The 26,059-nt window shown below is 34.8% G+C and overlaps 1 protein-coding gene and 1 long non-coding RNA gene across 16 annotated transcripts in view; one reads left to right on the forward strand and one right to left on the reverse strand.

Moving 5' to 3' along the window:
- gatad2ab (GATA zinc finger domain containing 2Ab) overlaps nucleotides 1–26,059 on the forward strand; it is a 68,703-nt gene that overhangs the window by 6,439 nt on the left and 36,205 nt on the right.
- On the reverse strand, nucleotides 3,834–6,979 carry LOC141380304 (uncharacterized). Its single transcript, XR_015521884.1, has 3 exons — nucleotides 5,539–6,979; nucleotides 5,006–5,153; nucleotides 3,834–4,499 (listed from the first exon to the last, which is right to left on the reverse strand). It is a non-coding gene; the product is annotated as an uncharacterized LOC141380304 (long non-coding RNA).

Consider the following 26,059-nt stretch of genomic DNA (forward strand, 5'->3'; position numbering starts at 1 on the left):
TTCATTTTTGGGTGAATTATCTCTTTTATTTCTCTAGTGAACTATTCAACGAATGGCTTGCCAGAGATGCATTTAATATTATGTGGCATTGTTTACTAGTTAAGCTGTTTTATAGATTTCTTTCCATGCTTAAAACACAGATTAAGCAGTTACATGAACTACATTTGTGTGTCTTAGTGAATTTACATGTAGCATAGAAGGAGAAATCATCATATTCACATTGACTTGTGCTATGCTTGAACTAAAACATTTTTGCAGTGATCTGTCAAGTAGGGCTGTCTCAATAATCAATACATCGACTAGTCAATATATAGACATCTCCTCAATAAGTTTTGGTTATGCAATATATATTGTTCATCATGTTTATATGGTTTCAGCAAGTTCAGGATGGTTAAGGAATGCATACCAACAGGTGAAAAAATTTTTTTTTTGACATTTTCCCAAAAACTATTGATGGTTGGAGGGTGTCCAAATGAGCTTTGTTTCAAAGCTGCGGTCCACTTCCAGAAAAGTGATGGTTCACAAATAACTTTCAAGCCATTTTACAAATACGTTTACTTTGTTTTTTATCCTATTGTGTCCTAAAGTGTTACTGCCCATTTACAGTCTAAGCTGTTGTGTAATCATTGTATAAACAGAGGTATTAATTTGCATTAAAATGACAATAAGATCACTTATCACAATCATTTTGTATGACAATATATCGCACATCAAAAGTTATTTATTGTGACAAGCCTACTGCCAAGCCACTCTAAAACAGTGTGCTGGAGTGACAAGACATTTTATGAAATTGAAAGCTTCAAAATACAAAGCTTTTTGCAATTATTGTACATGAGGTAACATCAAATAAAACGGTTATCATGCCAACTTGCTTGTGTAAACAGAAGCTTGCAATGCCTGGCCCAACCTTCGACTTTTTCTGATTGGTCAGCTGTTTTGGAACTAACATTTTGTGGTGCTGCGTGTAAAAGATGAATTTTTTGATGGCATATTAAAAACATAGCTCTTTAGAAGACATGATCATAATGGTCAAGCACATGTTTGCATAGAAAAACAATGGAGAAGTTGTGCATTGTTCTGGATATGTCCATGAAAAGATAGTGTTTACCTTTCAGTTTGTTCAGGAAGCTTTTACTTGCTTACTCTATAGGCCATTTTTATCAAAGTTGATATTTAGCCGCACCATATATTGGTATTTCGTAACATCTCAGTAAACATTTAATTGACCAAATTGAAAGATCTGTATCTAATGTGTGTACCACTACGCCTCAGGTTAGAGCTGGGCAATATGGGCGTAAAAAAAAAACCCAATTTTGAATAACCGATTAACTAGGGCTGGGCAATAAAATCGGTATTGATATTTAATGATCAAACACCATTGTCAATGTAATGAAAATGTATTATCGATATTGACAAAATATCAATATTTTTGTTTTTGACTATTAAAACAATTTGCTTTATATTGGTATATTATAACAAAGTGGTTAAATATAAAAAATCCTAATATTGATTAGGATTTTAAATTGTTAAATTCAATAATTATCGATGACGAATGATATGAAACATGACATTGTGATGAATTTTAATGCAATATTGCATTACGATTAATGTTAATCAAGTAGCTTTAGCATATCATAAATCTATAATTATACGATATAAAAATGCTTAAAAAGCTATGGGAACCCATAGGTGGGCTTTGCATGTGCTGATGATGTCAACTACACACTTGAGTTAATCGATAAAATTGGTTTATCGCCCAACCCTACTTGAGGTAATTTGAAAATGTAGCCAAGTTAAACATTTGGGTAATGAAATAAGACCATTATGAAAACTATATATTCATACATTGCTAATTTAACTTTAATATGTTTTTTAAGCTAGCCTTCTGAGCATATGCCTCAAACCATTTTAAAAAATCTTGATGACCACAAAAATTTGAATAAAAGCATATAATTATTAAAATGAAGTTTAAAATTGTTTTAACTAAAGACACTGACACATCGACTTTTCTAAAGTATCTTTTGCATGCCAAAATTACCCATATAATCTTTTTATTTGATTTGTTATTATGTTAAACTCTGATTAACTGAATGGACACAAACTGACTCAAGATGAATTTAGGATCTGAGCTAGTTGTGAACCGCCATTTCAGTTCTTTAATTCTAAGACTTTGGACTTTGTGTAAAAGTGTAGCTGTTGTTCATCATGTATGAAATCACATTCATCGTGAAATGCTTCTGCGGTTTCTCATGGTGGAGAAGAGGTGTAGTTCAAGGTTGGTCTGCTTGGGTGTGTCGGGGGTGGCTTAAATAGTTTTGTCTGAAGGATGACTCGAGGTGACTTGTTGTAAATATATTGGGTGCAACCAACTTAATGTCAAGAAACCATAATATATAAATGCCGTGAACACAAAATCAATAGCAAAACCTTGATCTTAACACCAAGAATATCCCTATACACTTCTGTCAGCGTGTGCCGGGTGTTGTCCAAAACTGACCCTATTGAGTGTCCATTAAGAAACCAGTTAAGCCACTTGGCACCTCTCAAGTGAGTCGTGGCGGGCATGTCTTTCCAAATCTCGTACCACGCCAATGACGAGCCTGAATACAATTTGTCATTCGCCATAAGAAAAGTTTTGTTTTCAAGAGCCATTCCATTATGTACCTGAGAAACACAGCAGATCCTCCTGTATTTGAAATGGTGGGGGCTGGTAAACAGGAAGGGCTGGAGACTGACACATGGCCGTTGCAATCTAGCAAGATCTTTTTACTGTTCGATTCCTACTTCCTGATAACGTCAGATGAGGAAAGTCAGGGGAAGAGAGTTGGAGACTTCTAGACTTGTAAAATGAAGGGCATGGTGTCATTTTGTTCTGAAAGACTCTTCTGTTTTGGCTGTAGGCCAGAAGTGCATGCCATTGTATCAGAGTTTAAGCGTTTCATTTTCAGCTGACTGTCATTATCAGTTAGGTGTGGTTTTTGTGGAGGGGTATCCTGCCTGATGATAACAATAATTGGTCATTGGTTTTCTTGGAAATCGCCACCTTTTTTACTGGTGTCATAAAACAGAGCTGTTTATTACTAACAAATAGGAGATCTGATTAAGTCATTTTATTAGAAAATCCTTAGCTCTTTGTTGTTGTTTTTTATTAATGCTTTTGCTATTTGTGTTAATTTTTAAATTTCTCCAATTGTCCCATTTCTGTTTTTTCAATGAATGTGTTTTAAGAATTCAGAAATTCTGTGAAATGCAGTATCTTTCTTAAAGTCTGTTTTACACCTGTGAAGAGCAGGTCACATGGGTTTTAAAAAAAAAAAATATATATATATATATATCTTTGGTGGTTAGTAACGTAGCTGTCCTAAAATCTAAGCAGCCTGCAAAGTAGGTACAGGGTTCAACGCTAAGGATTTTTTACGTATTTACACTACGTATTTAAGGAGTATTTATGGTACCGGTCAAAAGTTTTATTAAATTTTTAAAAATGTTTTTTCAAAGGAAAATTATTCAGTTCATTAAGGCGAAATTTATTAATTGTAAAAAAAATTATATAGTAAATATTTATTAAAAGTTTAAATAACTGCTTTCTTATTGTATGTCGTTTCAAATAAAACCATTATTCCAGACGTTATTGCTTTTACTACTATTACTATTACTCTGAAGACTGTAGTAATGAAGCTGAAAATTCATCTTTAAAATCACTGGAATAAATTATGAAATTAAATGATAAACTACTTTTAAAAAGTTATTTTATAGTGCAACATTTCACAATTTTGCTGTATTTATGATTAAATTAAATGTAGCCTTGGTGAGCAGGAGAAGCTAATTTTAACATATTAAACAATCATACTGACCCCAAAATTGAACAGTTGTAGAATATTTTATAAGCGAAAGTATGCACTTTAATTTTAACAACCCATAGACATCGTCACCAAATACAAATCAGAGAGGTCAGACTTTCTCATACAGAGCCTCATTTCAGTTGTCAAGTTTTGTAAAAATCAATCTATTGAATTAATCAATCTATTAAAAAAAACATTGGCTTGAATTCTGCATTATATGCTTAAATTATAGAGAGATAGCATATGAACCGAGACTGCATCAGATCGTGAAGCAGATCAATGTTGATTTTTTTTTTTCCGAGCTGTCAGTGTAGAAATTATCAAACAACAGGCCTAATACAACATATTATAAGATCAAAATATGGAAAATTGATCAGATGGTAACTTCGATCAATTTTCCTAACGGATAAACAGCTCTCAGTAATATTTCATCAAGCTTTCACTTTTATGTAAAAAAAAAAAAGCACTTTTCCGACGGTCCCTTACTGATAGCTCCCCTCCCCTCAAACCCTGCTAATTAACAGGAAACGAGACAGATTACGAATTAAAAGTCTATGTGTGAAAGCACCCTAAGATTGTATTTGCACGCAATTGACAGACAGTCGCAGCCAAACTTTTGTGACAAGGCAGCACTGGCCCGATCGGGCCAGTAACATTCTGTACACTGGCCCGAGCGTCTCGCACACTGGCCCCGGGCCATCGGGCATTCCTTATTGTGGAGCGCTGAGGTAATTAAAAGGTGCATGGTAATTGAAGCAATTGTTCAAAAAAAGGGTCGGCTCTGAATCTCCTTAAGTTGTAAAATCTTTTAACTGCTGATCTGTCAACATGATCAATGTAACACATTTGCATATTCCCTGCCTGCCCTTGACAGAAGGAACATGCTAAAATGGCTATTTTGTTTTTGACATGGGATTAACATAAAAAGACCAATCAAAAATAAGACTTGGCCAGCTGACCAATCACAGCAGAATTGGATTGTGCAATGGAGGGGCTTGTAGACAGTAAGGCTCAATCCCAATTCCTCTCGTTTTGCGCGTTTACGTGAAGGGGTTGGGCTGTCCCAATTCTCTTTAACTTGAAGGGCTCGAACCACACTCAAAACCAAGGGGTAAGAAAGTTTCCCAGAATAAACCATCTACAACAGCAGCAAGGCAACACACGGAAGGAGATGCACAAATTTGCATTTTTTTGTCAGAATTTTTACAACAAACAAGCATATGTTGTAATACATTCATAACCGCTTTCGTGTTTTACAGTCATGTTTAAAAAAACAAAAACAATAAATTTCGCTATCTTTTATAATAACTCCTGCATAGCAGTCCCAAAACATTGGCAGAAAAGTCTAGTGGCTAGGAATGACCTCTTTACAGTGTCTGGTATAACGTTTATGTTGTTTTCGTGTGTTTACATAGATGAATATGGCCATGGTGAAAATGCACAGTACAGTTACGATCTTATTGCCACATTATATCGTTAGGTTTACATGATATCGTTGCCTTCAGTGATTTCCTGAAGATAAATACCAAAAAATTACGCAACTGGAATAACTACAGCAGTCGTGATTGTCGATCCTATATGAAGACATTGTAATAACATATGATGATGTGTGCAGTTATTGTAGCGCTGTCCCATTTTTAGGGTTCAATTTGGAAGCCCTTTACATTCTGTTTCAAGGGCAAAGAGGTAGGGGTACAAAAATAGAATTAGGAATGGGCTTAAATGCCGGTACACACCAAGACTATGCCAAACAACCAGCACAGACTAACCCAACTGTGTTGTTGACTGGTTTCTGGCCCTATCTGCACCTAAAAGCTATGTGTGAACACACCAAACAGATGACAGCTGACTGAAAAGAGAGCATGCGTTCTGGCCTGCATAAGACCACCTTTCCACACCCACAGGGGGCAGTAGACCTTTTTTTAGCATTTTTTAGCATTCCACAATGGGAAACTGCAACTTCTGATGATGTAAATCGTAAACCAAACAGCATTTCGTACCGGTAATACATTTATTGTCAGTCACTACGGAGGGATTTGCTTGTGCATATATGTCAGATAATCTAACAATAATTATCGTTTGCAAATATTTGAGAAATATAGTACAATTACAGCCAACTTCTGTGTGTTTCTTCCTGACTTGAATTGTTTACTTGCTACAGCACTTCAGTTTTTGGTCTGGCACTTTTGATTTTTTGCTGAATAACCTCTACACCCAACTTCGATTCTACATGCTGAATGAGCCCTATGAGCTCCTTTGTTAACCCCTCAACAGGCGATATGCGAAACACCAAATCAACTAGTCAGACTGACACTGAATCCAATGACGGAGCCCAGTGGCTGATTTTTGGCATGGTGTATCCCAACCCTAAGCCCTGAATTGAATCAAAGGAACCACATTAAATTCATTCTAATAATAAATGCCTGATTCAAATATCAAATGACCTGCTCTTTTAAATGTATTAATGCAGGATTCATGCAAATATTGTTTTTAATTTTAAGTTAAGCAAAATTATATTGTCAAATTGTCATGACGATGCTTGGGATTCTGTGTTTGATATTTTCCTAAAATAATTTAATGCTCTTTCACAGCAGCTCTAAAGTTGAAAAGTCCTTATATAATGAGATGACAGATGCTGAAAATGCCACAAAGCGTCAAGAATGTGTGGAATCATGCCATTCATTTATACAGAAATGCGGATCATACAGACTTTATATTTAAATGCTCGTTTTGCTGTTTAAGATCAGCAGACAGCAGTCCAGATTTTACAAAATTTCATAACATTGTTTACAAATAATTTCCCTTTATTTCAAATTCCGCAGTTTCAATACATTAGGTTTTTTATTTTCAAATATAAAATTTGCCTCTATAATAGTTAACATAAATGTTTTTTGTTATAATTAGCTGTAAATAATAATTATATATACATTCAATGATAGGGCTGGGTTATTTATTGAACATTTTAACTCTATTATGATTAATGACAGATTATTTTATTTATTTTTATTTTTCGCCCTCATAGTTCACTGACAAGTACAGTCAATATGCTCACATAGTACAAGTGAGAGATTTTTTTTAACGAGGTGTGAACATCAACAACTGATATTAAATCTCGCATTGCCTAAAACAAACAGTCACTTTTTTTTCACCAAAAAGTGACAAAATAAATAACAAAGTGCAACATGTGGTTACATTTTTTTGGAAGGTGCTCACGTATGCGACCACAAGAAGCCTGTGCCGGACCATATGAGTGCACTGCAGAAGTATAAATCAGCCTTAACCGAGAAAGTCACGCGACTCCACACTAGAGCTGCACGATTAATCGTAAAAAGATCGTGATCTCTATTCAACCCCCTAGACGATCTTAATCCAGCATTTCTATGATTCTGTCATTCATATTTTCAAGTGCAGGAGAGAAGCAATAATGGCCACACAATTCTTCACATTGTTTTAGATACGTTGTTCAGCAACGTCGACACCTCCAAATTGTGTTGAAAGAGTCACATGCTGTATTTACAAGATACAATTCACCTCAAAAATGTCATTTCTGTCTTCATATTTGCGACCACAAAACCACACGTGACGTGAGTTGACTGTCAGCTGTTACCACAGGGAGGGCGGGCACGAATGAAGTTTACTTTAGTGAACAGAACCTGCATATGCTGTGAAAAACGGGTAATAAAATTGGAAATAACATTTAGTTTGTGGCATAGTGTGATTGTGATTGAGACGTGGGGCAAGTGAACCACTCTTAGCAGTGAAAATGAAACCGATAGCGCACACAGTGTTTCCAGATGTAGCTGACTGATTCCAGCTCAAAGTATCCAAAACCTGCCGAAATGCAAAAATACCCACCCAGTCTTCTGTATTCACGAAAATCATGCCAGTGACAGATTTTAAGCAGAAAATAAAGATTGTAAGCATATGTCCAAACACAATAATTCAACATCAGAATTATGACCAGCATTAACCAGGACAAATCTAAAGTCTGTTGAAGTCCACCATTTCAAGTCTATACATAATGTAGCATTTAACCAACAGTACAGCTACACAAAGCCTATTGCTGTTTTACCACATGTTTGAGAATAACAATAAAATAGCCCACTCATATTAACCTTTATTTTTTTTTTATTTTTATTTATTTTTATTTTTTTACATCTACAGAATCGTAAGAAAATCGTGATCTTATTTTAGGCAAAAAAATTGCGATTCTCATTTTAGCCAGAATCGTGCAGCTTTACTTCACATGCATTAGAGAAAATAATTTAAAAATATTGACCTGAAAAAATTAGATCAATTATAGGTGCTGCATGTCGATTTTGATTACTTTTCGATTAATTGCCCTGCCCTATTCAAGAAGTATATTTTGTTAAATTAAAAATTTGGCCTAACACCCCACAAAATTATGTTATATATTATATTAACCTAGAAACAACATCTAATAGTGTTCATTAAAGTCATTACTTGTAATATAACATGCAGAGATGTGTTCTTGAGGCTATTTATTTACATAATTAGCATCAACCTTGTTCTTGGGTGCACAGTTGGGTGCGGGGCAACCTGTCTGATTGACCAATGATAATGGATTGTTTTGTACACTGTAAAACCCAGCAGTCAACTTTATCAAATGAAATAAGTGTTGTTAACTTAATTTACTAAAAGTGAGGAGTTTTGAACTCGATGTTGAAGGTATTTAGTCAATTAAATACCTCATCACTTCAACTTAAATTGAGTAAGTTCACAGTACTTTGACAGTATAGATTAGTTTAACTCGAATGGTTTGTAGCAATCGGTTCCCTCAAACAGTTTGAGTTGCCTTAACTTATTGGGTGTTACAGTACTCAGTTGGTTTGAGTTCTCTTCATTTATTGGGTTTTACTGTGCTCAACTTGCTTCGTTTACTCAAATTAAGTTCACAGTATTCATTAGGATTAGTTTTTGAACTTAAATGCTTTGTTGCAATCGATTTCCTCAAACGGTTTGAGTTACCTTAACTTTTTGGGTTTTACAGTGTAGCAGTTAACAATTTACTTAATAAGCGTGATGTCAATTGAAGCGGCTTCCGGGTCCAATTGCTCTATCAAACTGTATGAGGAGACTCTCAACAAATGGTAATAATAAATGTTTACAAAAGTAATACTTTCAAAAATCACTAACGCTATATATATATATATATATATATATATATATATATATATATATATATATATATATATATATATATATATATATATATATATATATATAGATATATATATAGATATATATATATATATATATATATATATATATATATATATATATATATATATAGATATATCCAAGCCTACTATCCGATGTCCAAAAAGTGGTTCGTTTATTGATGTCTCTGATGAAGAAAGTCCAAAAACTCATGTGTACACCATGACTATATATAAAATTCACTTTAATGTGTGATATGGCTAAAAAAGTGGCCATAAATCAATATTTTCTCAATTCAAATGAGTAGTGGCTTGGACCTAGAAACAATATTCCATACGTCACCGCTCAACAAGCGGATTCAAGTTGTAGAGCTAGTGATGCTAGTAAAATTCAAGTTGTAATCTGTTGTGATTGGGAAATTGCTCTTGAATTATGCACTTTGGGCATGTAGTTGCATTTGGGTTGTGTAGGAATCGAGTTTACGGCGAATTAAGGAGCTAACTCTGTGCTTTTCTAGAGTTTCTCCAGCAGTTTTTTCCACTGTGTGTCAAAGCTGGACTTTTGCTGACGCGGCGACTCTGGAACTCTCTCTGTGTGCCGTAGTGACATGAATACACCGTTAAGGTATTCATCCAGGAGTGAAGACTTATGGGTCCTTGCATGCCTCGGACACACTGGGGCTTATTTGTTCTTCTATGTATACGTTTTGCTCTAACATTGGAGAAATGGCTTTGGTGGTGTTCTGGCCCTAGATAAAGCTCAAGTCCCATATTTACCCAATTTATTGTTTGTCGAGTGCAGATAGTAATCTGTTTCTGTGCAAACATAAAAGCTCAACTCTTTCTAACAGACAGCATGATTTGCAGCGCAGTACTACAAATTAGTAAATGAATATGCAGTCGCTATACGTTCAGACTCGCATCTGATGGAATATACTTATTTAAAATGGTTTTTTGGGATCAGTTTAGACTGATCCACTTGTTTCCCCCCTGCTCGTCAGTCCTTATATACCTGGCACTCAGCCCAACAGACCAGAGAGATTAACTGCAGAATCCGGCTGCCATTCAAAATAAGTGCTTCAATCTAATTTAAGTCCTCAGCCGATTAGTTAAGTTTGACAACAGGATTATGAAGGTGTACTGTACATATGGATCTGTTCATACATCCTGGATTTGCAATGATCAGATGTCTCAGGCCTGCAACTCTTGACCAGGCATGAGGTTTTTACTACTTATTACATTTATGGGTTGCTTCGCTAGTCTTGACTAATATGTATATGTTAGCTGATTGCATTTTTATAGGTTAACAGGTCATTTTTTTAAATGCAACATTAATACATGTGCTTAAAAAATCCTTTTGAATTTGTTTGGTTATTTTGACGATTCTTACAGAGAAATTAAATTTTTTTTCTAAAGGGTTTTTACTGTATTTTGTATGGGAATTAAACAATGCACTTTTAATAAGCTGGATAGTTTTCCACAAATCCTAATCACATGCGTAGTACTATTTTTTTTTTCTTTTTTTTTTTTGGCATGCTGAGACTTAAACACCCATCTGTATGTGTTCAGTGACAGTGATGGTGCTCAAAGGGTAAACTTTTCAGAACGGTTTTATTGTCTATAGCCTGATAAACCCACCCAATATTTAGACACATTTGTTTCGAGCTTCTGTCCAAACATGGGTTTGTTGATTTTGGTAACCTAAATTAAGCTTTTTGAGAGTTCTCTATCTTCTGCGCTGATGACCTAGTGTTCAACGAGCTGTATATGATACTGCAGTACAGTGTGAATCCTGACTTGCAGACCTTTTCTGATCGCATTCTCCCTAATTTCTCTAAACTTTACTTCCTGTACATATCAGATGTCCTATCATAACGAAAGGTAAAAAGGCCAAAAATAAGCATTGATCAAAAAATATCTCCAAAGTGGATTAATTAGAAAAATATCTTTAGAAATCTAAGTTTTAATTAGTAATGCACTGGTACAAGTACTCTGATATCAGCTTTAATACTAACATTTTATAGGAATATGAACTTTATGGAGTAAAAACATTTTTTTTTTCTTTTAGTAGATATTAGGGATGCGCCGATGTGGATTTTTGGGTCGATATCGATAACTGATGACTTTAGATATGGAGGCCGGTAACGGGTATATAGGCTGATATATATAACTATTCCAAGTTGGATATTTTTATATAGTGAACAACTGATATTATTTTAAAAACTTTATAAAAGTTTGAACTGATCTTAGAACGGCCTACCCAAAGCAAAAAAATAATCATATTTAAAAGTGATTATATAGTTCAAAAAGGTAATGATTTGCACTCATCAGGTAATTGCTTCGTACTGTTTTTCTTTTTTCTTTTTACATTCTTCGGGTTAGTTTAAAGACACAAACGTTTCGGCACAATGCCTTCCTCAGTGTGTGTGTGTGTGTGTGTGTGTGTGTGTGTGTGTGTGTGTAGATGAAGGTGATTTATATAGACATATATTTACGATTTTACATACGTCAGCATGCAAAAAATAAATGATTTCCATTTCTTCATAACTGTTGTATAAAAATAATAGGTTAAATAACAAAACAGAATTTAATTAACAAACAAGTTATATAATTATATTTTAAATAAAATGAAAACGAAAATATAAGAAACTAAGAACTGAAATCAGCTCAAATGTTCTTAAAAAAAAAACCTGTACAGTAATGCACAATTGTTAGTCGCTGGGTCATTTGACACTTATTACCACACTCCTGCAAGATTCTCTCATGCTTAAACAAAAAAGGTGTCTTTAATTTATACACATGTAATATTTTTCCTGAGGCAATTTAAACCAAAGTACACGATGACTCTATCAAACATATCTACAATGATAGGGAATAAGGTTACTTACTGAGTTATTAACGAACAGCAATACCACAGACTTTGTGGGAATAGACTTTGAAGGAAAACAAGTGCACCGGGCAAGTCTGAACAAGTGTAAATTTGATATCGAACTGATAACGATCCAAAATTAAAAACATTAAAAATAGCATATCGGCAGATATCTACATGGTCGCCGAAATATTGTGCATCCCTATATATATGAGAGACTTGCTTTTACCAATTAAGTAGATGTAATTGAATTTGCATTGTAAACATTAAATACAAGTTAAAAGTTATTATTTTTTATTGCATAAATTAGGTTTTTAGTTATAATACTCCCAAAGTCAGTCCGCATAAATCTGCAAATTTTTTACAATATACTGCACAGATTCTGCCTGCTCCTACTAATAACTTTTTTTTTTAATCCACTAACCTTGTTTTTAACAGGATTTTGACGTTTCTGCCTCAGATAATCTGAAATATGGAAATTATGAGTTTTTTTTATTTTACTGTATAGGTATTGTATCTGTATATCTTTTTTTTTTTTATTGATGCATCCCCTCGTTTTGATAGTCATGTCACCTATTCAGTTTAAAGCACGACAGTGTGTGATGATGTCCCGCTACTGTTTTGGCTGCTGTATCAGTGTAATAGCATTGCTGAGTTATGTACTTCACATTGCATTCTTTATTTAGTTTAGTTACATTTTTTTAATCACAACCCAAACGTTACATACAAAACAATTTGCAGGTACTGATGTAAATTAGATTATATTATTTAAAAAGTCAAGTCAAGTGTAATAAGCTTGACTTTAGCTCTGTGAAATTATGCATCATAAAACAAGTCTGCACAAAACAAAAACTGATGTAAACTTGTAGGTATTCCTTATACTATACTATGATGGTTATAGCAAAGAAATTTAAAGGTGTAGCGCAACTGAAACCATTTAGGCTCTGACGTTACATACAATCATGTCACATCAATCCTCTGAGACTCTCATCTTCACAACACTAATTAAGAAATTTTAGAGGATTAGGCAACAGTTCTGAGATGTTTAAAGTCCAAAGAAGCAACCAAACATTCAAAACATTCCATGTGATTTCAGTGTTTCGACTCTAATTATACCTCCAGAAGACTTTTTTGCTGTTAAAAGCAAAACTGAAAATATGACATTGTTCACATATCTTCTGCATCAGGGTGGGCTTTTATTATGGGCAGTACACCCAAAAATGATGTTTGTTGATTGTTCAAACTACATAATTAAAATGAGATACAATTCTAATAATACAATTCTAGTTTTTTTCCTTTTTAAGGGAGAACTTAAAATCTTTAAAACCCAGCAAGTTAATTTCTTCATGCTGTCCTAACACAAGTTGATAGTGTGGAACCCAGCATTTTTAACAGAGTGTAACGTATGCAAGCGTTGTATTGCTTGTAGTAAACATGCACCATGACTTGCCCCAGAAGACAGGCAGGCAACATAGCTTTTACAGTTATTTTGATGCACTAATGTGTTCTTGGAGCTTCATATGATTACAGTTGGTGGACTGACACTACATGGACCCATGGATCTTTTTTACACTTTGAGCTAGGGCTGTCACAATAACAGATTTTTTTTTTTACACCACAGCCATTGTGGCAAAAAAAAAAAAAAAATCACAATATTGATATTACAATCTGTGGAAAACTTAAAAGAAACATTTTTATTACAGTTTTTTTTTTTTACCTTATTTGCAGTTCCCCAAATATTGGTGTATCACTTAGGGCTCTAGACTCGCTCTTCACTCTGGTGCATCTAACTTTCTCTATTTGGTCGCAGACACTGATCCCAATTTTCCATGGGCATTCTTTTTATTTTCTTTTTTCTTTTTTTTTTTAATCGCAAATTGGCTTATTTGATTTTAGATTGCCTTTTCACAACCAAAAAATGTGTGTGTATGTGAGCAAAATGTTTCTTTGCTTTATCACAGGCTTAATCTGCAGTCATTTTAATTAGAGGCAACAACTGCACTTTAATCATGATCCACACAAAGAAGCAACATACATTTTTTTGGGTAGTTAGTGATTTTAAAATGGATTATATAATTTCAAAAATATAATGTGACAAATCCAATCTGGCTTTGTGGAAATTATGCCACATTAAACACACCGTCACAAACTGTATGCCGCATTCACACCAGATGCGGAAGAAGCGTCAAGTGCGAGTGATTTACATGTTAAGTTAATCCAAAGACAAGAATAGACATCATGCGGCACGGACGACGTGATTCCCGTGAATTAAGCAAAAATCTGGACTTCAGCTGACATTTGCATCGCGTTAACCAATCAGGAGCTTTCTCTTGTAGGAACGTGCTTATAATGTAGTTGTTTGGTGTCCCGGGGGAAAATCCTCCTGTCCCCACCGGACAATAGTTCATCAACTCAGTCGGAAGCACTGCTGAAAGCTTCCATCATCCAGGTATAGTTTCTGGAGGAGTTGATGAACTCACAGAGCTGGGTGCACCTCTGAAATGATCTAGTGGACTCCGACACGGCTCCAAATGAATTGACGCTTTTTTTTCAGTCTTCCTAAAGCACATAAACAGTTATTCTTTCACTAAAATCCATGTTAGCCATGTAGCTATGAAGCTAGAGTCACCGGGCAGACTGAAGCCCTGCCCATGATGCCGAATCCGCATCTGTTCTGAAGAGAATTTGACACGCGAGTGAAGGAAGTAAACTCAAACTGTTCACATGTTTATTTCCGCACGAATAGCGTGATTTATCTGTGCATACCGCATCTGGTGTGAACGGCGTGTAAAACTGTAGACATGCTGGTTAAAACTGCAAATTCACTTCCAGTATGTGGTGTTACAGAATTGCAGGAGTAACTGCTTTTATATTGTTTTAGCTGTAAGCAAAGCAACTGCTTTGTTGTATTTAATGCGCATTATACATCATATGATGTGGTTATCACTGTCACCTTACAGCAAGAAGATCTCTGGTTTGAGTCCTGGCTGTGCCAGTTGGCATTTCTGTGAGGAGTTTGCGTGCTCTCCGCGTGTTTGTGTTTGTGTTGAGTTCAAAAGACATGAGCTTTAAGTGTATTAAATAAACTAAATTGGCCATAGTGTATGAGTTTGTGTGTGTAAATGTGAGTGTGTATGGGTGTTTTCCAGTTCTGGGTTGTGCCTGGAAGGACATCCTCTGCATAAAAACATATGCCCGAATAGTTGATGGTTTATTCAGCTGTAGTGACCCCTGATAAATAACGAACTAAGCCAAAAGACAATGAATAAATGAATGGTCTAAACTTTTATTATGACAGCATGTTAGAAAATAATATTTAGGGTTTTCCAACAATATTTCATACATCATAAACTTAATGTGTGGGTGAGTTTTTCAAACACCGTACTTATAATCCACACACAAAATGAAATGAACAGATTTTAAAAGCACCAATACACAGAATGAAGCCCATTAAGTCTAGATGTTTACTCAAGCTTTAGACTTTGAAAATGAAGCATCAAGTGATCACCCAAATGAGCTGTAATGAAAACTGGCCAAAACCCTTAATATGATCTGTACAGTATATAATGTTGAAAGTATTAGGGAATCATGGAAGAATAAAACGAACAAAGTTAAAAGTTTGTTTAAAGTTCAACCTGTGCTCTTACTGTATGAAAAGTCTGTCAGGATCAGCGTGTATCTCTTTGCATGCATCTGTTCATGGCCTTCAGCTTTCATGATCTCTGTTAAAATTTTTTAAAAAGGATTTAGTGGCATAAAGTTTTTGCAGTGCTGTTTGTCTGCAAATCTAGACATGGGTCAGCTAAAAAAATAATAATAATAATTTAAATTGAAGAGAAAATAAACCCACTGATTCCTCACTTAAACAATATTGTTTTTTTCTGCATGTCTTGTTTTTCAGGTGTCAGTGCAGTTATGTGTTATGTTATCTTCAGAGTCTTATTCGTTTTGAATATTGTGATTATCGCCAATACCTGTGTATAGGTATAAGACCATTGCTGTATATGGAGTATGAGATCTTGGATTTCATCTATAAGATCTTAATTTGTGTTGAAGATGAATAAAGTTCTCAGGGGATTGAACAACAGTATCTCCAGGAGAAAAGAAGGCTGTTATATATTGTAAAGAAATTTGTGTTTTTGTAACTAACGAAGACGACAGAAGTCAATGATTCATTTGAATCGTTAAGCCTGACATGTTTACTGTTCCAAAATATATTCGCTATGCGATGCTTGCATTTGCAACACGGGATTTTCAATAGAGTTAAATCTGTCATTCATCGACTTATCCATAGCTTGAATAGATGCTTGGGTAACTGCCAAGATTAGGGATAAGGCTGTGGTCTTGTCGTTGACTGTAGCACTAGCTGCTTGTTCAGTCAGAGACTGCATCCGAAACCGCCTACTACTCAGTATTTACTGCATTTGAATTTAAACGTACTACTCACTTGTTGGAAAAGTACGTTCTGTACAGTATGAATGTGAGTAGTATGAATGGAATTCTGATGTACTACATCCACCATTTTGTCATAATCACATGACCTACCTTAGTGTTCACTCCCATTTATGAATTGATTCATTGATTCAAAATCATACTGATTTCTTGACTTTGAACAAGCTTAAAAAGATGTAATTTTGTTTTGATTATGAATAAAATTAAGCTAGTATTTTTTTATTAATGGATGAGCTCATCTACTAGGTCCACCTCATTCAGTGCTCTTAAGCACTTATTGCTAGATCGGATATGTTTGCAGTGGGAAGTTGAAGAGAATAATTTATATAATTTATTAAATTTCCCATTCATCATGTTTTATTAATGTCTACCCCCAACCCTAAACCCAACCATCACCGTAAAGTAAAAACAGTAGTTGTACTGAGTATTATTCATGCTATCAATTAAATGACCCAATAAATGGTATTTTTAACGCCCACCCCAACCCTAAACCCAACCATCACAGTACTGTAAAAATATTATTTATCGTTGTACAGTGTCATAAAAAATGCTGCTATATTGATGTGCATATCGCACTTCCGGTTGGCTGCGTATCCGATCTAGTATCTGACTTTGCCTTCTCAAGCACCCCCCGTTCCAAAATATTTTAAATCTTTCTCTTAAAAAAATCTTTTAAACTCAAAGGATTCTTTTGTGTTTAAAGGGGGAAAGCGTTTTTAGTTTTTTACTCCGACATTTAAAAAGAATATATTTTAGAGCATTAATCACAATACTGTGATATTTTATCCAAGGTTATTATACTGTCAGAATCTTATACCGACCCATGCCTAATCCACACAAAGTGTTTCTTTAATAAGGTGTAATTTAGAGGCTGTTGGTGCATAATATGACATTTTAGCATTTTCATAGTTCTATGTCAACAGGGATTCTTTTGACAATACTGTTGTATGTGAAGGCTGATTTATACTTCTGTGTCAAGCGCATGCGTATGGTTCATCATAGCCTTTGCGCAGTCGCATAGCCTTCATCATGGCAGACTCTGAAGCACACCTCTCACAAATTGTAACTGCACGTCGCAACGACACATAACGCAAGCTCCTTGATTGGTTGATTGGTAGCAGTGATGAGTGGGCGGTGTTGAGAGCCGCAAGCCCAATGGAGTGAATGTTTACAAGTGTCAAGTTCTGTGAAGGAGCTCCAGATGGAAACTTTTGTGTTTACCATGTGATTTAATGTTGTTGCACGTCTGCTGGATTTCGCCTCTAAATGAAAGAGTTTTACCTTTCATTAAAAGCAAAACACCTGTAGAGAAACTTGTAAGAGGATCATAAAAACCTACTGCTAGCTAGCATTTTGGAAGTGTTTTGGCACAGCAACATAAACGGTACGTACAAACATAAATACATGACTACGCACAAGGTAGGCACCATAATTCATGTCGATCGCTGAACGCAGAAGTATAAATCTGCCTTTAACGAAACTTCTAGCACGTTAGAGGACGTTCACAAAATATTTCTTTTGCGTTTAAAAAGAAATGTTTAGTTTTGTTAACTTCACACAAATTAAAAAAATGCACCATTTCAAAAAGCGGTTGTGCTTTTATAAGAATACATTAAACGCTATTCCTAAATTGGCATTAAACTTGCCTAAATTGGCTTTACAGCATTTCAATTGAACCACTGCACTTATAATATTGACATAAAATAAAAACTACAAGTTGACCTCACTTATCAAAAAGTCATCCCTCATGATAATTAGCGTAAATGGAACACTTTAGTGCTGCCCAAGTGCTGGTTGTTCTTATCTACCAATTTGAGTCTAACTGATCTGAAGGCTGGTCTACTAGAAGTGTGTGCGTCAGTGTACATTTGCACTCTAGTCTGTTTGAGATCACAGTGGGGGATGGGTAGATGCGCGTGCATGCGTGTGCGTGTGTGTTTGTGTGTGTGTGTGTGTGTGTGTGGAGAGGAGGTGGCTGCTCGTGACTGTTCTTACAGCACAAGTTATTCTTTGTGCCCACGTGAAAAGCAATCGGCTGTACTTTTCCCTCTGTCGTCCTGTTGCTAGGGGGCACACCAGGTGGATCTTCTGGCAGATACAGGGTTAACGACGTCCATTTTGTTAGGTAACACCCTCGTGGCCTGATCTGTCTGTGGTGTTAAAATGGCAGGGCTTAACCCTTGATAGGCAGGATTGGAGCCGGCAGGGGCACCTTTGACTCAAGCATCTTGGCAGCCACTTTGTCTTTGTTGGATGACATGACGTGCCGGCCGTGAGAGATCCAGGGAAACATCTGTAGTGCGTTAGACTTACCTGGAACTTTGTTTGTCAGTTCTTCTCCTCTGACTGCTTTCAGAAATGTGTTTGTGACACAATCAGGAAGTCCTTCTGAACTGGACGAGCAACTTTCAGGAAACACTTAGACTTGGACACAGTAGAGGCCTGCGTTTTTGACTCTTATCTCTGCCTGTGAGACTTGAGCATTGTAATACTACTCATAATACTACTCATACTTGGAGATTATGGAAAGCCTTCATATTTGGTACTTGAGTTGTAGCTCATCCCTTTATAGAAAGCTCTTTGGGCCTGCAAGTAACCACCTAGCCAACATTGCATTGGTTTGCAAGTGCCCACATTGTGGCTTAAGAGTTTGACATTGGAAAGCACCCTTACCTTGTCCTTAGATGATGTTAAGGCTTGTCAACAAATTCCTTAAGTATTAAATTCAGTTTAATATTTGATTAACAGTAATTTGATAAGGATTTTAAAGGAAGTTTTATATACAAGGGGACAAGGGTTGCTGAATTAGACAGGTTGCATCCTTCATTACCCTCCAAATATATTCAATTCGAATATCTAATAATATTAAATATTGCTGCTGTTACTTATTATACAATTATTACTATTCAGTTGTTTTGAAAATGATATTTTTTATGTAATGCCATTTAACTAATGTTGTTACCTTTTCACATCTACTTTTACTTTATATCAAGATAAAACCTTTGGGCGTAGATGGGGAAAATTACATTTTATAACATTAATGACATGAATTTTTCAATCTTCAGCACTAATTAGTGGGCAGATTTAATCTTTTCTTCATTTAATAAATGACTTTTGCCTCAGAAGGCAATCCTGACACGCAGTGAACTCGTGGTGGTGTTTAAAGGCATGAGACGCGAAGAACAGACACTTGATTCTGGAGGTAATTAATAAAATAAGAACAGTAATACTGAAACAAGGCATTTTAAAAAGACTAAAACAACATTTCAGATGTTTTACAATGTGCTCAGCCGCTTAGTTTGTTCAATTACACATATTTTTATCATACCATGATCTCTTATAACAAAATCTAATGACCTTTTTTTACTGCACACACTGGAATTTGTTCGATTAAAGTGTTTCCATCTTAGTTTATGCGCATCTTTTCTTATCAAATACAAAGTTTATCCTACTCAGTTACGCACATTTTTTTATGCACATTTTCAAAATGCGCATAAAAATAGGTGTGTGGAAACGTAGCTAATGTTCGTCATTGTTGATGACAAACAAGTTCAGTTATGAAAATAAATAGACAATAAAAATACATTTTAATATTTAAGTACGGCATCAGCTGTTAAAACATATTTCAATTCGCAATTTATTGCTAAACCTGTTTTACTCCTAAATTGTCAGATATCTGAGCAATTTATATAAAAAAAATGAAGTTTGTATCTCAAGAAAAGAACTTCCAGTGAGATTTTTTTTGAGTGCAGTACTAAATGTTACCTCTAGTTTGCAACGAGACCCAAATTGTGACCATATAGATGCGCCCCGTTTATTTTTTCATTTTTATTATTATTTTAGATAATTATTTTTAGGTTTTTTAACCTTTTAATGGATAGAATCGTGTGGAGTATTAACAGGAAATCATGGGGAGCAGAAATAGGGGAAGGATCGGCAAAAGACTTTGAGGCGGGAATCAAAAATCTCAATAATTATTTTCCTTATTAAACAATAAATATTTATATTTCGATATCAGTTTTTAATGCTTCCAGATTTGAAAGAGTACCCCAGCAATGACTGAAACCACAAAAATTAGAGGGTCTATTAGATGGCATAACATATTTTCAGCTGATAAATATCCTACAATATCAACACGCCTTTAGATTCCCATGGTTGCACATTTCTGCTGTGTTAGATCAACATGGAGTAAAAAAAAGTTTATCAGTGTTATTGCGATTTGGTATATTATAGTTTACCGTCTCAGCCCTAATTGTCATTCTTCTAAAAGCATTTACGTAGTAGAGATTGTAGTTCGGTGATAATTGATTTCATGTCAGCCTCAACAAGAATAAAAGATCTATATCAAATATTCTACTGGTTTACAGTATTTAAAGGTTGTGTAAAGTGCTTTGAAAAGTGTATTTTTCTTTTATTCGATGTTTGATGTAATCTCAATGGAAACATGAAGAGAGAATCGTTGATCCATTTAGGCGGAAGTGACAAACTGCAAGCTTTAGATGTTTATATCAGTTTTATGTTTTTTAATACCAATTTTTTCACTGTTCTGGAGCACTCTAGCTTATAGATATTCAATTAATCTTTACGTCTATAGCGCTTTTACAATGTAGACTTTAGACCTTAAAGCTAACATCTAAATATATAAATACAGATCTTTAAAAGAAAATATTCTAAAAGTGTTTAAATATATAGCCTAAAAACAAAGTTTGCTTGTCAGAGTGTACTGATTTTATAGTAAAGGACGACTTTGTTTACTTATAGATCTTATTTATGTTTTGCTGCAAATATTTGTGATTAGAACATTTCTCTCACAGCAAAATATAACTTGTAGAACATTGTGCAAATATTGAATCCATGAGCTTTCTAATGATGTATAGCAGGGGTGCCCACACTTTTTCTGAAGAAGGGCCAAAATCCAAGCTTGATTGAGAGCTGTGGGCTGAAAGTAAACATCACAAAATGCATTACATTAAGTTGCCATGGGTAATTTTACAATTTCTTCCATAAAATTTAAAAAATGAATATAAAAATTGCTTTAAGCGTATTTAATAATGCATTAGCATTTATCAAAAATGTATATTATTTTAACGAACCTATTTCAATAATAACATACAAAAAATTCCACTTCTAAAACAATTGAGTTCAGTGCCGAATACACTAGTCATGCTGAACCAGCCTTTGCTTTGGTTTGCACACTGATGTCTTCTGCTTTATCCCCTATTCGTTGTGATCGTATGTACTAGAGTTGTATCAATAGACGATACCATTGTCTATCGCTGATGGCCAATAGACATCATGATGCCGAGCTGGCATCGCGATCAGTTTTAGCATTAATGATATACATAGTGTATCAAGAATCCTTTGGGTTTAGAGTTAAAGATCATCGTTAAAAATATCTTAATGCAAACATTCCATTTTTTCATATATAATCTTTGTACAATATGCTAATATGTAGTATTGTAAATCAATATAAATTTGATATCAATCACGAGTGTGTGTAGCCTATATATTTTATATTCAAACCATAATAAACAACAAAATTATTACCAATAATGTTTAAAAAAAAAACATGTATTTGTTGAAATTAAACTGGGAACTTTTTCATAAATACTTATTTCAAAGCTTATTTTTTGTAGAAGTTAATGCTATAACCTTAATGCCAGGTTTGTTTCTAATTTCATATAATTCATATTAATTCTCTCTCTGGTTATTTTTAAATATTTAAGTTAAAATAATTTTTCAACCATTTATAAAAAAAAAACTCACAAAAACATTCGACACCTTGGAAAAGTCCACAAGTAGCATTGATGACAGAAAACTGAAAGTGTGAGTTTGCAGCTGGTCAGGTGACCACCCCAATTCTTTCGGGCCAGCGGGTCGCCCGTATTGTTGGACAGCTGAATGTACCGATCCAGTTTGGGTTGTATTGCCACCATGCTGTGTTGTATAGCGCCAGCGATGCCTCCTATTGTCTTGCTCGGTCTGCACCCTCAGGGCGGTCATTACATCAGACGACTCTTCTTCAGAAAGCCCCGCGAGGATAGTCACCGCACCATGGCAAGAACAGACATGTTTTTCACCAGCCCAGACAATCCAATACATCGCCATCGTGCTGTAAGCGCTTCATCGAATGCAAGATTTCACAGCAGAATTAGTAGCAAACAAACAAACGCGCAGCCTTTTATATGTGACATGAGGTTTAAATGACGTCATGATCTGATTAGTGAAACCCAAACACTCGTGTATAAATAATCCTCCGCAATATGTTTAGGGTTATTAAAATATTAAGCTTCCTGTTTTGCGTCACGCTGTGGTCTTTTTGAAGCTTCGGAGATATGAAAGTGATGAAAAAGTGTTCTTGCAGATGCACATAGATCTGATGCCATCCGTTTCCCATGAGGCCGTGCAAGCCACGTGTCTGCAGCTTTAACGACACGCATCCATTTGCCTACCAGAACAAGTGGCTTTTGTATGACTAAACTGGGCACTTGGTGTGAAAAGGGAAAAAAATGGCAGATGTGTTTTCAGTATATGATGTTGGTTTGGAGTTGAAGATAATTTGCAGTGTGCATGTCTTGAAGTCCCACACGCTTAATGTTACATTTGTTGTTGTCATTTCTGTCCAGCACAGATTCCTCAAGGTAATGATTTTCTTGCAGATGGACTCGGTTGTGCAATGGAGTCGGTCGGTTGCATTTTTAACCATCAGTATACATTGACCAGTTTGGCGACCTACTTTTTAGAGCCCTCTCCAGTGTTGATTTACATTGGCGATTTATATCTGTGACCCCACAAAAACATTGAGTTGTGTTTATTTGTGAAGGTTTGAACAAGGATCAGGTCTGGTGTTAAGATGACTAGTTTTAATATGATTGGGATTTGGTTCCATTTGTTTTATTAAGTTTTTTTTTTATACATTAATAGGATACTTCAGCTGATTATTTATTTTAATGCTTTAATAGGGAACTTAAGCTAGTGTGTGGATCAGAACACATTACTTCCAACATGTTATTTGTTTAAAAATAACATGGGAAACAAAATTCATTACATTACTCTTCAGGAATGAAATTGGCAGGAATAATATGATTATTACAACATAAAGGTATCATTTCTTTCCGATTATTAGCTGCATTTAGTATTTATTTTTTGTATTTTATATCAAAATGTAATTTATTCCTATGGGGGAAGCTGAATATTTTGCAACGTTATCACTTATGATTAATTTATGATAGGCTGGCAGCTATTTTAATGGCTTTGAGTAAATTTGACTGTGACATTACAGCAAGTGTATTATCTTTTTAGGGTGTGTTCACACTTGGCATGTTGGCTTCATTTTGAATAAGTGTAAATGCTGCCATTTTATCCTTGGTGCACACCAAACAAGAGGAATGAGACCTTTGAAAAGAGGTGTGAACAACTGTAAAACCAAAATTAGATTTTTTTTTTCGTCAATAAAACGTTTTCAGTAATGAATTTTAAAACTGTCATTCAATAATGTAATTTATTTTTTATTTATATTAGTTTACACCCTAACAAAGTGTCTGATTTTCCTAGAACGGAGATGCCCTAAGTTTGGCCTACAGTAACCTTTGATTTAGTCCACCATCCAATCTGAAAAGAGTGGGAGAATGTCGGTGGTTTGGGCGAATGCTTTTGACCGAAATCGTCAGTTTGAACTTTAAATTTAACAAAATCTTTTGTTTTTACTTTTATTGCTGAGCTACAAAAAACGCAACTGAAATAAATGATTGAATTAAATGTAAATAAATCAGACTTTTTAAAATGTAAATGATGTCACTTGATGTTCAGTATATCTGACATCTACGAGCATATCAAGGTAAAGGCAGCTGTAGCTCAACTAGTGTATTCAGCATTGAACTCCATTGTGTCATACATGGAATTATGTTTTTACTGTAACAAGTTCATTTTAACATGTTAAATGATACTGTATTAAATATGATTTAAAGCAATGTTTTTTATTGTTTTTTTTATATTGCAGAATAAAAGAGGAAATTCCTATTGACTAATTTATTGTAATACTGTTTGGTATATATGTGTCCCACAGCCCTCAGTCAAGTGGGGTTTTTGGCCGTTTATAGGAAAAAGTTTGGCCACCCCTGCCTTAGAGAATCATCATAAGAAAAAGAGAACTGAACTTAAATTGTGAACACAACATTTTTTTTCCATAAAAGAAAATCTAGGTAAAAAAAAAAATACTTGAAAATGATACACTGAGGTCTTATGAAGTCAAATTATGTCAAAGAAACGTTAGCTACGTTTTCATCCACCTATTTTTATGCGCATTTTGGATATGTTCATTAAAAAATGGTTGATGGAAAGCCAACTCAGTAGGATAAACTTTATTCCATAACACAAGATGCGCATAAACCGCAATGTAAACAATTTCACCAAACAAATTCCAGTATGCGCATTAAAAAAGGTCAGGTGATTTTGTTATAAGAGATCATGCGATGATAAAATTGTGTGTGAATGAACAAACTAAGTGGCTGAACACATTGTAAAACATCTGAAATGTTGTTTTGGTCATTCTAAAAAACCTTAACCATCTCAGTATTAGTGTTATTATATTATTAGTTACCTCCAGAATCAAAAGCGTCTCTACTCAGCATCTCTCACCTTCAAACGCAACCACGTGTTCACTGCGTGTCAGGATTGCCTTCTGAGGCACAAGTCATTTATTAAATAAAGAAAAGATTCACCCAGTTTCTCTTATCGCACCAAATTAAGTTTTTACTTTTGGTATTTGGCACCAGTTAATCAGGAAGTGACGATTTTGCTCGCTTTGGTTCATTGTATGGAAACGCTGCTTTATTCGCACAGCTTTTATGCGATAATCCAGTTTTAGGCAAATTAGCTTTTTAGGATGAAAACCTAGCTAATGTTTGTTTACGATTTCCCAAGGTTTCTTTACACAGGATAAGCACAAGTATTGTATTGTTGAACAATTAAACACAAGCATTCTCCCTATGTATTGTCGCTCTGGGTTAAAATTGTCATTCAGTAATTTTTCAAATCCTTGATTTACAGTAGTTTGGGCCCTAACAAAGTGTCTGATGATTCCCCCAGAGAACCATCAGAAGAACCAAGAGAACTGAACTTCAAGTGCGAACACAACTCTTTGTTTACTCTTTTTCCCAGCTACTGAGATTTTGAGAACCATAAAAACATATACAAGTGAAACTAAATTAATACCGGTGGCTTTTGTTGATGATACACTGAGGGCCGAAGTCAAATTTTCAAGAAACAATGTTGGTTATGATTTTTCTTTGGTTTCTCCAAATCGGATCATGCTGTATTGTTGAAAACTTGCAACACAAGCATCCTCCTTTTCCATTTTCACTGTGGGTTGAAGAAGATAATGTTGTAAATAATGCTCAATTCCTTGCAATGACTAATTTGTGCCTTTTAATATGAACTCAATCATCAGGAACCTTGAGTATTAATTTAATTTTGCCTGTATTTGTTTTGGATTCTCAAAGTGCTAGCCATTGACTTGGATTTTATGATTGACCGAGGACCACAGTTTCTACTGAGGAAAAAAAAATATTTTGGGTAAACTATCCCTTTAATTACTCAGTTATTCAATAATCAATCAGTTACTAGCCCAGTTTAAGTAATATGTGATGGAAAGTAAATGTGTCAGTATAAAGTAAACGTTTTGTTAAGTATTTTGGATGTGATGTTTATTTCAGGAA

The sequence above is a fragment of the Danio rerio genome, chromosome 22 (assembly GCF_052040795.2).
Source record: "Danio rerio strain M-AB ecotype USA chromosome 22, GRCz13ab, whole genome shotgun sequence".
Classification (NCBI taxonomy): domain Eukaryota; kingdom Metazoa; phylum Chordata; class Actinopteri; order Cypriniformes; family Danionidae; genus Danio; species Danio rerio.